This window comes from Apus apus, chromosome 3 (assembly GCF_020740795.1).
Source record: "Apus apus isolate bApuApu2 chromosome 3, bApuApu2.pri.cur, whole genome shotgun sequence".
NCBI classification, from domain to species: Eukaryota; Metazoa; Chordata; class Aves; order Apodiformes; family Apodidae; genus Apus; species Apus apus.
The window spans coordinates 118,107,564-118,118,700 of NC_067284.1; the positions used below are offsets into that span (position 1 = coordinate 118,107,564).

At 49.8% G+C, this 11,137-nt stretch overlaps 1 long non-coding RNA gene across 6 annotated transcripts in view; it reads left to right on the forward strand.

The window, feature by feature from the left end:
- Window positions 1-11,016, forward strand: part of LOC127382568 (uncharacterized) — a 175,770-nt gene extending 164,754 nt beyond the window's left edge. For 3 of the 6 annotated variants that reach the window (XR_007888984.1, XR_007888985.1, XR_007888987.1), the window contains 2 exons: window positions 8,319-9,001; window positions 10,153-11,016. This is a non-coding gene — a long non-coding RNA (uncharacterized LOC127382568). Of the gene's footprint in view, window positions 1-6,240; window positions 9,002-10,152 lie in introns of all 6 variants that reach the window. The other 3 variants (XR_007888986.1, XR_007888988.1, XR_007888989.1) reach the window with 3 other exon arrangements.
- The last annotated feature ends 121 nt before the right edge of the window (window positions 11,017-11,137 follow it).

An 11,137-nucleotide genomic window follows, 5' to 3' on the forward strand; every position in this document is an offset into this window, starting at 1 on the left:
AACTGGCCACCCAGGCTGCTTCTGTGGGAAGGAAGTACCCAAAAGAGACTCCTCTACCTATCCCTTCACTTTGGAGCAGGAGCACTGGTACGACAGTTCTGCTCCTCACAGAAGTTTTTCAACTATTTGCAAAATACTGATAGGCTGAATTAAAAGAACTTGTACTGTCTCATGCTGAAGAGGTGAAAATGGAAGCTCTAAGTCTTCAGTGAAGGGCTCAGCTCTCCCTTCCATGCTGCTATTGCTGTCAACAAAAACCTGAAATTACATCCAGCCAAAACCTCAGGAATGTGCAGATTCCCTTCTCCCTTGAACGATAATTAGAAAAAAACAACGTATCTCCCTTGTTACTTTTCTAAACCTTCTTCAGAAGCAAAACCAGTATTAATCAAATTTTAAAAAATATTTTTAAAATCAAGGGCAACTGGATTACAGTACACAGATTTTCCAAAATTCTTGCACTAATGATCAGCAGACTTAAATGAGATTAAAACAACACAGTAAGTTACCACCAGAAGCTGCCATTAATACCTCTGAAAGCCACTCAAAATCACTGATGCATAGCAGTTTGTCAAAGAGTGTTAACTGAGACACTACTTGGTGATACTCAAGAGCACTCAGGGTACGAAGAACAGCTCTTTCTACCATCCAGCTCCCCCAGGATCTGTAAGTTTTGCTGTGGATTTAAATGGCAGCAAGTTCTGTCCTAATGTATTTAGTTCCGGGGGAAACATTTGCAGCAGAGAACAAAGAGCACCAAAGCAGGGTGGGCTTCCCGGAGGATCCCCTAATCTCTGCAGTGCCTTGTCCAACTCTGTGCTGGAGGGATATAAAAGAAGAACTCGTGTGTGATCCTTCCAACAGCCGCGGGGACCGACCCACCACGCGGACAGGTTGGGCAGCTCCGGTACCAACAGGGCTCGCGTCCCGGGCTGTCTGTGCTGCCGCTGCCCCCGCGGGAGCGTCCGGGGCTCAGGCGGGAGGAGGGAACCGGAGCCGCGAGCGGAAGGTCTGCCCAGGGACGCCCTGCCTGCTGATTCCTGCTGCCTCCCGCGCTCCGGGACCCTCCTGGCTTTGGCGACTGCCAAGCACAGGGAAAGACAGAAGCACCGAAGACACGCCGGGGAGTTACCCCGAGCATGTAACAAGAGCTGTCCCAAGAGCACGCTGCCAACTTACTGCTGGAAGCAAGTAACACACCGCTTGTAAAGCCTAATTCCGGCACAACTAGGTAGAAAAGAGAAAGATGAAGCAATATGACAGAGGTATCCACTGCTCTTCTAGGCAAACACCGGAGGCACCACCACGAGCACTCGTTAAATAAAGGCGCTGCCGTCTGGCACGAACGACGCACGGACCGACAGGCAGAGGCAGAAGGAGCCCAGGGGCTCGGCTCGGGGAACAGCCCGCCCGGCCGCTGCGCCGACACCGAGCGCGGAGACGAGCCCGGCGCGGGGGCTCGGCTCCCACCGGCGCGGGGGCTCGGCTCCCACCGGCGCGGGGGCTCGGCTCCCACCCGGCGCGGGGGCTCGGCTCCCACCGGCCCGGGGGCTCGGCTCCCACCCGGCCCGGGGGCTCGGCTCCCACCCGGCCCGGGGGCTCGGCTCCCACCGGCCCGGGGGCTCGGCTCCCACCGGCGCGGGGGCTCGGCTCCCACCGGCGCGGGCAGGCGGGACGGCAGCCCCGGGGCCGCCACTTACCCGCGTGCGCCGCGGGCGGCAGCACCAGCAGCGGCAGCAGCAGCAGGAGCAGCAGCAGCAGCGGCGGCAGCAGCAGCCGGGCCGCCCCCCGGCGCGGCCGGCCCATGGGCTCATCCCCGGGTCCCGGCACGGCTGCTGGAGGAGCCGGGCGGCGGGGCGGGGCGCGCCGGGAGGGACCGGGGGCCGGGAGGAGGAGCCGGGGCGGGGGCCCGGGTGAGCCCGGGTGGGTCCGGGGGCGGGGGAGACGTTCCCGCCCCAGGGCGCTGCCGCCGCCTCGTCCCGCCCCGGGCAGCCCCGGGTGCTGTCCCTGAGGGGAGCAGCCGGGTGGGGAAGGGGCTGGAGAGCAGGTGATACGAGGAGCGGCTGAGGGAGCTGGGATGTCCCCTGGAGCAGGGGAGGCTGAGGGGAGACCTCGCTGCCCGCTGCAGCTGCCTGAGAGGAGGGTGCAGGGAGCCGGGAGCTGGGCTCTTCTCGCGGGTAAATAATGACAGGACCAGAGGACATGGCCTGAAGTTTTCTGTGCTGGAGAGGCGGTCAGGCTCGGGAGCAGGCTGCCCAGAAGTGCTGGAGTCACCATCCGTGGAGATGGGTTCAAGGAACGTGTAGACGTGGCACTTCAGGGCCTGCCCTGCTGGCCGAGGTCGTGGGGCTTTTGTGGGGTTTTTTGGTGGAGCGTGTGTGGTTGTTCGTCTTTGTTTGGTTTTGATTCTTTTTGGTGCTGAGGGTTGGACTCTGATCTCAGGCGTCCTTTCCAACCAGGAGGATTCTGTGTCACTCCCTCGAATCCCCATGAGACGTGGGCAGGACATGGTTACACCCCTTCTGTTTTCTTTCAGAGGAAGCTGAAGGCCAACATGCTACACCTGTGGGTGTCCGCGTGGCTGATTTTTCCCAGTACTTTGCATTATATAGTGTGTTTAAACATGGGAAGAGGCTATCCTTGGAGATACTAAAATTCCAACTGGTCATGGAGCGAGCACCCTACTTCACCTGACCTTGGTTGGGCTAGAGTGGGTGTTCCCAGCTCAGTGACTCTGGGATTGTGAGGAATAACAGGTTTTTTGTGTTTTCATCACTGACTGCCTCTATCACCCGTGACAGTGGAGCTTTGTTTTTTTCTAAAACAAGGGAAATACGTAACAAATTAGTGATAGAAGAATCTAACTAATTTTAGCAGTCTTCAGTGCAGTTGGCTTCCATTGGAAATTTGCCTTGGCATTCATAGGAGGGGGGTTTCTGCCAGCTTGCTGCAGGGCTGTTCCTCACCATGTAATCTGATGGTCAGCCACGAAACTGGGGAGAGGTTTTTCCCAAAGGAGTGAGTGCCGAGAGCAGTCTTGGGAGCAAGAGGCTGGAAAATCTGGAGCTCAGTTCCTGCTGTTGGAGTTGAGGCTGAATCTGCTTCAGCTGAAATCTGCAGCAATCTCTACTCTCTTAAACCTAATTTTGTTTGGAGGAACAAAGTGTGGATTTTTGATGGCACGGTGCATGGTGAGAGCCTGCAGCTAATATCCTTGTGTTCCCATGCAAAAGCTTTGTGAAGCACAAAATATGAGTAAGGACTCTCCTCCTAAAAATCTCACCCCCGTTAGCTGTATTGCTTAGCATTTCTAGGCCTTTTAGTTCTCTTTATGAGAACATAGTTATTGTAATTAACCAATAGAGTTGTGAGGCAAGTTGAGTTTATAGCCATAAAAAGGGCTGGTGGCTTCAGTGGGACAGCAGATAAATAGAGCTTAATTGTGAAATGGCTTTTAAAAGCAGCTGCTTGCAGTTGGAGTAGTGCAAAATGTGTAAGATCTCTGAAAATTTTGGAAGCTTCAAAAAACTGAAAGGCTTTACCCTTTGCTCTGTTATTGACTGTATTTATGCAGATAGCATACCTGTGACCTTTACCATCTGACAGTTTTGACACAAATATTCTGCATCTTCTTCAGGAAGGGAAAAAATTACTAAAAAGAGGGTAAACCTTCACATTTCATCTTAGTTCTGAAATTACTGTTGCCAAGTAGCTCTTGAGTCTTGGAATTTTCAGTCTTGTGTGAGTACCCCTGTGAAAAAGAAAGGGGGGTATTTGCTTGTTTTCTCCCATTTCTCTCTGAACATGTCCTGAACTGGTCAGAATAAAGCAGTTTATTTCCTCCCTAGGTTTTTTTGTAGTAGAACCCACTGCTGGAGATTTTATTTTAATCCTTTAAATCAGGGTTTAAAATCAGTCTAAAGCTCTTACTGCTCAACTAGATAGTCTACCAAGCTCATCAGTCTTGTGTCATCACTCTACCCAGGTCGTTGGTATGCACCAATGCAGCTCCTCACTTGGTTGGACAAATCTGGACTAAAGGATGGATTATTGTTTTGAAGTCAAAGTACAAGATGGTATGATTTTCATTGTTAGCCTTTAGCTATAGAGATGGGTGCCCTTTCCACTTCAAAGAATGAATATGGTTTGTTTTTTTCCCTTTCTGTTCAGGTTCTGTTTACTTTTGGAAAGAAGTAGTCGAAATTTGGAAATAAGGGTTGGCAGGAGGGATTTATTTGGCTTTGGTTTGTAGGGTGTTTGTTGACACAGATGTGTCCTGTTGATCAACTGTTGGCTGGCTTCAATCTACAGATGATTTGCTGTGTGATTTGGGTGCTTAATTTTTTTATGACCCTGTCGTTTAGTGGCTTTTGATTTGCTCATAGCAAACATGCACAACTTAGAAATGAATTGTGTTTCTGAAGTGTATTTTAAAAAGATCGGTTGGGGTTTCATATTGTAATTAACCTTGGCTGTAGTAATTAAAGGGCTCCTCCTGCAGGCTGTGCTTGGGACTCTGGGGCTGTGGTCTGTACTCTGGAGGTGAACGCTGTGGGGCTGTGGTCTGAAAACTCTGTGTGGCTGCAGCCTGCATTGCTCCTTGCATCCACCCGTGGCTTAAAGAAGCAGCCTGCAAGCAAGGAGTGTGGGGAGAAGTCAGCTGACAGAGCAACCCACGGGGGTTTGGTGCCTGTGTCCCCAGAAATGATACGGGTAAGAACAGTGTCACCTACTGCCTGCCAGCCTCCCCCCAGCTCTTCCAGCAAGAGCACTCGCCAAACCTCTGTGAAACAAGCCTAGAAATGGTTAAGCTGTTGGTACTGGGTTAGTTGCAAAGAGTACGGAAAGAGGTCTCGTTATTTCAACCGTTTTTTTCTAAATCCTGCCATGCTCTGCAATATTTTAAGACTTGATGTCGCCTGGATGCTGTTGCAAGCTGTGCTGCCATCAGGTTAAATCATTGATTTGCTGCTAACTCTCAGGGGGTGCCGGGGTAAATGAAGAAGCTGTTCTCGTAGCCTGGGCAGGTGGCCAGTACCGTGGTTAACAAGCTCCTGAGAGTTATCTTCTGATATGATAATAAGAGTGTGCAAAACTAATTTGGATACAGACCTCTTTTTCCCTGCAACATATTCTGAGCCCTGTTGATAACTGTATTGTTAGTCCTGACATCAGCCATAGGGGGAACTGTCCCAAGCTTTGCTGTGGAGGAGAGAAGTAATTGCTTTTGCATAGCTAATAGGAAGTGTGGTGTAGGTTCAGCTATTACACAATTAAAATAAATTAATATTTGATCTAGCTTGCAATATACTTTACTTCCTCTTTACATCATTTATTGCTCATCTTGGGGTGTTCCATATCAGCAGTTTGGTAGGAAGAAGCAGTCTCTAAATACAAGTTTGAAAGCTCTTCTCAATGTCTGTGGTGCAGTTTTCTGTAGTTTTTTGAAGACTGAAGCATTTTTCTATCAACAGGTGGATTTCCCATTGGCTTTTTCCTTTATGTGAAAAGTAGGTTTCCTGAGCTCTCAGCTACAGTACCTGGCTTGGCTACTTTGCCTCTTTCTAATGCATCAAAAATGGTTGAAGAGGGCCTAAACTTGGTTGAAGAGGACCTAAACTTGCTTGAAGTTTTAAATATGCTTTGATGATGTCAAGTAGACTGTATTTTTAAAATCTTTATCAGCAAAATTATTCTTGAAGAGATATAAATGCCTCAAGGAAAAGTCTGAGTAGTCCATCTGAGGAAGAACAACCCCAGGCACCAGTACAGGTTAGAGGGGCTGACCTGCTGGAAAGCAGCTGTGGGGAAAAAGACCCGGGAGTCTTGATGGACAGCAGGCTGACCATGAGCCAGCAATGTGCCCTCACAGCCAAGAGGCCAGTGCCATCCTGGGGGGCATCAAGAAGAGAGTGTCCAGCAGGTCAGGGAGGTTCTCCCCTGGTGAGGCCTCCCCTGGAGCCCTGTGTGCAGGTCTGGGCTCCCCTGTTCAAGAAGGACAAGGAGCTGCTGGAGAGAGTCCAGCACAGGGCACTGAGATGCTGAAGGGACTGGAGCATCTGCCTGTGAGGAAAGGCTGGGAGAGCTGGGGCTGCTCAGCTGAGAGACAAGGAGGCTGAGGGGGGATCTGATCAGTGCTGGTCAATATCTACAGGGGTGTCAGGAGGATGGGGCCAAACTCTGCTCAGGGGTGTCTAGGGACAGGACAAGGGGCAATGGGCACAGAATGGTACACAGGAGGTTTAACCCAAACACAAGAAACTCCTCCTTTACTCTGAGGGTTACAGAACCCTGGGACAGGCTACCCAGGGAGGCTGTGGAGTCTCCATCCCTGGAGACATTCCAAACCTTCCTGGATGTGATCCTGTGGGATCTGCTCACAGGGATCCTGCTCTAGCAGGAGGATTGGACTAGATGATCTCCAGAGGTCCCTTCCAACCCCTACCACTCAGTGATCCTGTGAAAATGATCATACATTCATATCTCTAAGCCATTTTTTCTTAGCATAAAAGCATAATAATAGTAATAGAGTGGACTTTTATAATAAAAACTACTTTGTAAATCACTTTGTTATTGCCTTTTTTGTGGTAATAGGTGGGATTTAGCATTTGCTGTGATCAGAGGTTATAATTACTGTGGATTTAATGTACAGTTAAGAACAGAAGCATTTTCCATGTATTACTCTATCACTTTTACTGGCACCTGCTTACTTGTCAATGGACTGGACAGTGTGTCATCAGGATTTTGGTCCTGAACTCATAGCTTAGTCCCTTCCTCCTGGAAGAGGCCTCTGAAAAGTAATGTTTGGAGCTGTAACAATCTGTGCCTTCCCAAGTTGCCTCAAGGTACTATCTCCACCTCATCATGCACCTTGTGTGTGTCCTCCTGACACCAGTTGGGTTTTCCTTTAGATCTAATCAGCCGTGTTTGATAACCTCAGGCTTGTGTTAAGCAATTGCCCAGTGGACCAGCAAAGATCTGTTTTCTGGTGGAGCCAGGCTGCAAATGAATCTCAAATACAGGATTGGTAAGTTTGGGGATGCTAAGGGCATGCTTTGCTGAGCTGGTGTTACTTGTTTGAACGGTTCTGGGTGCTGAGCTGTGAGTTCTACCTTTCCTTTCTGCCCGGTGTGTGTCCATGCCTGGGTAGGACCTGATGACTAATAAAATCATGAGCCTCTGGACTTCTGTCAGTATGGCTACTTCAGGTGTGTTTGAGTTTTCCAGCCTCAGACATGCCTTGGTTTCTGTCACAGGAACCACACACAGCAACACTGAGAGGCAGTTGCCACAATTGCTCCTCAGCCTGCCTCAGTTACTCTGCCACTGAGCCTTTCTGAAAAAGAGATGGGCTTCCTATGCAGCGTGATGGGGTTTGGTTGCAAAACAGGAGGTTACACATCTGGAATCCTGCATCCAGTTCTGGGTTCCCCAGTTCATAAAGGATAAGCAACTGCTGGAAAAAGTCCAGCACAGGGCCATAAAGACGATTAGAGGAATGGAAAGGCAGGGAGAGCTGCAGCTGTTCAGCTTGGAGAAGAGGAGACTGAGGGGGGATCTCAGCAATGCTTTCAGCAGTGTCCAATGACAGGACAAGGGCTAATGGGCACAAGCTGGAGCACAGGAGGTTCAATTTAAACGTAAGGAAAACTGCTTTACTGTGAGAGTAACAGCACTGGAACAGGCTGCCCAGAGAGGTTGTGGAGTCTCCTCTGGAGACATTCAAAACCCACCTGGATGTGTTCCTGTGTGATGTAGTCTAGGGGATCCTGCTCTAAGCAGGGGGGTCGGACTAGATGACCTTCAGAGGTCCCCCTGACCACTCTGTGATTGTGATTCAGCCTAAAAAAGTAGAGGATGATAGAGAATAAATTGGTTGAGAGGTGCCTTATTTCCAAATTCTGCTCCTCGACCTGCCAATGGGGATGAAAGGAAGCAAAGAAGGTACAACCCCACCCAGGTAGAGCGGGGAGGAAATGCAAATAAGCCTAAATCTTCATCAAGGCAGAATAAAGGGGGAGGAGAAGCTCCTTTGACCTGCTGGTCACATGCAAAGCACCAGGAATTGAAGAGCTGGCCCCTGTGTGTCTGTCCAGGCCTTATGGCAGGGCTGTAACCTCCAGAAATTTGGCTGGGAGAGGGGTTAGCTCTAAACTTTTGCATTGTTAATACAGCTTTAGCAGTGGAGCCTTTTGGCTGGGTGACTTGTTTAATAATATATGTTGATTATTTCCTTGATGTGGGGAGTGTGTTCATTGAATTTTTTTGAATGTTCTGATCAGACTGCCTCTAGTATGATTTTTATCTTCTCGTTCCAGATACTTGAAGACATTGAGTACCTGAAGTTTTACAAGGGGCTGTGGCTGGAGCCAGGATGATGTTTCTTTCCATCAGCTGAGACAATAATAAGCATGACTTCCAGTAACTGAACATTGCTTAGCATCAGGTCTCAGGGAAAATGGTTAAAACCTGGAGTTTATAGCAGTGTGTTTATATTTGAACTTTGACTTGTTTTTTTTTGGTCAGAATCCAGCAGTGAGAGCAGGCTTTTGTAATACTGGTGTTTGTCACTGTGATACAGTGTGGCATCGTGGTGCTGCTGCAGCTGATGGGTGAGACGAGAGGACAGATACGAGTCTCCTGCCACAGCTTGCACAAACTTCACTTGTGAAAACATGTCAGGCCCAGTGCCAGAGAGAGGACCAGGTGTAAGGACGGGACAGAGGCTGCAGGGAGTCTGCTGCCTGTTGCCAGTGTTGGAATTGCATCCCGGAGCATCAAGTGCCAAACGTGGGTGCTAGTTCATGAGCATGAAAGCCAATGTTTCCCTCACTTTTTCCAATGTCCAAGTAGAAAATAACTTGTGCTGCCCAGCCTTCCGCAGATTTGCATGTGTCCCATGCCTACATGAATTTTTCCTTTTGGAAGGTGTTCAGTGCATTCCTGGTGGGCTGCCTGTTCCAAATGCTGGCACATGGGTGTTTCTGGAAGGCTGCACCAGGTACGTTTTTCCATCTGCAATTGCTTCCTTCACTGACCTCCCAGCATGAGGCCCCGTGAAGCAGGGCTCGGGTCTTTGGCCCTTTGCCATCTTGCCCCCTGGTTTGGCTGCTCGGTGAGAGTGGCAACCCAGTAAGGAAGGTGAGAGACACCATCTCCACACCCGTGGGGGAAAAGGGGGTGGACTGTGCCAGCAGGGATCCTCTCCCTGCAGGTGGCTCAGGCTCAGCTCCTGTGCGGAGCAGCTCACCTGGAGGGAGCTGCGTCCCTCTGGGCACGGGATGCAGGAACCTGCTGCCACCCTGGGGCTGGCCCCGGGTGCCCTGAGCTGTGACAGTGGAGCAGGCACCAGGCCCCTGGGGTCTTCCATCCCTGGGGCCACCTCTAGCCCGACTACCCATGAGGGGTGATGGCAACAGGAGATGGTACCATAGCCCCCCTGTGACAACAGCCCCTGCCCAGAAAGCCCTGCCCTCGGGGGTCACCTCGACACCCGTGTCCACCCTGCTCGGTTCACTGTCTGCAGTGAGGAGGAGGAAGGCTGCAGGCTGTCCCTCCTTCCCACGCAGTCAGGTTCCCCCAGCCAGAAAGGCTCTTGCCATCCAAGTGCTTTTTGTGCCTTTTGGTCAGGGAGCAGGGATGGCCTCACTCAGCCTGGTCCAGCTGCTGGACCTTGCCCTGAGGACACCTGCTTTTGGTGCAGTCCAGTATCGGGCCCTGTAACAGCTGCTGCTGGTCCCGCTGCAGGGCATGCAGGACCTGCCTGCCCCCTCCTGGGGGGGCTCCTGCCTGCCCCAGCACCCCTGCCCTGGAGAAGGGGGCCATCAAAGATAAAAGACTAATTTCTACCCGACAGGCTGATCTGGACAGGTGGTGCTGTACTGTCTGAAAGACTGTGCCAGTGAAACAGCTGGTCGTTACTTGGCAGATCTTTCTTCTTCACGGTGACATCCTCAGAGTGATCTGATGAGGCAAAGCTAAATTGTGTCTGTTGCCTGTTAAAAACATGTCCCGGGAAGGAAAACTGCAGCAGGTATCTCTGTAAGTAACGTTCAGTCCTAAATTCCAGGGGTTTTCTTCTTTTTTTTCTTCTTTTTTTTTCTTTTTTTCTTTTTTTTTTCTTTTTTTTTCCTTTTTTTTTTTTTAAACCAGAACTCCCGGTCCATCATTAGCATCTCAACACATGGATTCCTGGAAAATGCCTGCAGTATCGACATTATCAGACTCGTAACTGCCCCATACATGGTCTTTCCCCAAACCCAAGTTTACTGCACAGCCAGATTTATCAGGAAAACACAGATAAGTTGACTTGCAGCCTGAGTGCACCCCAGGGGGGGTTGTTCTGAGAGCCCTGAAAGAATTCGGGCAAGGTGTGGCTGTCTCACTACTAAAAAATACCTTTGTTTTACTTCTAGGAGAGAAATCTCAACATAGAATCACAAGTAGGTGATAAGGGCAGCAAGAGCTCTTTTTTTGAGGACAGCCCAACAATGCTCTCAGAAATTACAGATGCAGGAGCCCCTGGCAAATGGTTTAAATGACAAAGAGGATACATCAAGAAATCTTCAACTGTTCTTTTCTTTCTTAGAAGGACTAACAGCTGTCCAAGTATTTCAAGTCCTTTTGCTCAGGTCAATAAGGCCGCAGGGAGAACCTATTGAGGCTGCTGGGTTCTTCAGTGTCCTAAACCGGGATCGTAAACACTGCAGAAATCTGCACTTCCAGTGTTCCCTTTTTCAGGGACAGAGAAAAGGACATGTCTGGTCATCAGTGCATGAGGTGAACAGCTGGACCCTCTGGTTCCAGTCACCAACAGCCAGTTGTGTTTTCTCCTCACTTGTGGAAACTAAAAAAGTGAAACCAAGCTGGGTTTTTGTTGTGGTGGTGGTGTTAATTTGGTTTATTGAATTTTTTGTTCGTTTGTGGTTTTTTTAATGCACATCAGCTATGGCTCACTCTGATGATACTTAGTTGGCAAAGTTTTCACTGAAATCCATAAAAAGTCAAATAATACAAGGAAGTCTGCAAATACAGATCCATTGCCTTACTCCAGGGAGGTTCTTTTCCTGTTTTGCAGAAATGTTTTCCTATAGATGTTCCTGACCTGTCTTGGGGGCACTGGACAAGGAGATTGGAC